The following is a 1541-nucleotide window of genomic DNA, read 5'->3' as shown; positions in this document are numbered from 1 at the left end:
AGTAAAAAAAAAAAAAAAAAAAAAAAAAGAAGAAGAAGTACGGCCTTGGTCAGCAGGGGGCTGGCGCACTGGGAGAAGAAAATGGTTTCTTAGGAATCCTTTGCCCTAGACTGTCCATTCTAAACCACAAAGTAAGGAGACAGGTATCCGGGGCAGTAGCTCTGTTCAGTGATGAACACTATATAGATAACAAGAGTTTCTTCCAAGCCAGCAGTCACAGACTTACATGCTTTCAGTGGCCAGATGCCAGCACAGATGCATGCATGTTGTAAACAGTGGGGACTGGCAAGCTGGAGAGGACAAACGCCGTCTAAAGGAAACAAAACTAGCAGCCCCAGACAAGTGCTGCCCACCTTGTAGGCACCAGTGTCTCCACATATTTTAATTTTTAAAAAAAGAAAAGCTGGAAATCCAGATTATTTTTTGTAAAGTTTAAATATTACTTCAAAAAATTTGATAACCACAGTACCAGCCAAACAAAACACTTTTGCAGGCTGAATTCAGCACATAAGTTCCAGTTTGCACCACACTTTTCTACAGGATTTCTTAGGAAATTGAGGCTGGGGCAAACCATGAAAATGGGTACCGCCACCAAGGTCAGAGTCTTTCATCTTTGCCTGTGTGCGTACAAATGACTTAAGCCTGTCTGTCCCCATGTCTTTCCCAGTCAACAAAAAAGCGGAGAGTCTTTTTTTTTTTTTTTTAACAAAGTATCTAAAACTTCACTTAACATGCTTCAGGGTAAAGAGAAAAAAGTAATTTCTACTTATTCTTCACAACCCAGCTCAGGTGATACCTTCCCCGGGAATCTGTCCCCTGACCCCTTAGCCCACCAGGCCCTGTAGGACTAGCTAACATTCCCTGAGCACTTACTGTGCCAGGTCCTGCCTGAAGATCTTTGCCAGTAAAAACCCATCTAATCCTCTCAACATACCTGTGACGCAGGTACTACGCCACACCCGTTTTACATAAGATTAAGTAACCTGCCAGGGACCACTCCGTTTAAACAGAGCAGGGTCAGGACTTGGATGGGGAACTCCCTGAGGACTAGTGTCTCATCTTAATCATTTTTGAATCCAGAGGGATAAGTACTCTGGCACTAAATGTTCACAAATGAACAGACAAATGGATCGCTCCCCATCTGTATACGTGGATACGGTAGGCTCTAAAGGGTGACCTTGACAACACAGGTATTTCTTCAACAATCTTTCTATGCGTCACACCTGTTGGGCTCTAGACATGAACAGATCATGGTTAGAGGGCTCAGTTTGGTGAGGGTACCAGGTGTGTCAATTTTTAATTTAAAATAATAGCAGTGTCACTTGGTTTGGCTTGCAAAAATCAGGGAAAGCTTCCTGGCAGAGGAAATGCTCAAGCTGAGTCTTGAAGGAAGAGAGTAAAGTGTTTCCCAGGCAGATAAGGACAGAAAGGAGAGGCCAGCTGAGGGGCAGCATGTGCAAAGGTCTCGAGATGACCAAATCTTTATCCAAAGACCTGCAATCAGCCCTGAATGGCTCACATGCAAGGAACATGGTGGGCAC

The sequence above is a fragment of the Physeter macrocephalus genome, chromosome 6, assembly GCF_002837175.3.
Source record: "Physeter macrocephalus isolate SW-GA chromosome 6, ASM283717v5, whole genome shotgun sequence".
Lineage (NCBI taxonomy): Eukaryota > Metazoa > Chordata > Mammalia > Artiodactyla > Physeteridae > Physeter > Physeter macrocephalus.
Note: the sequence above shows the minus strand (reverse complement) of the source record.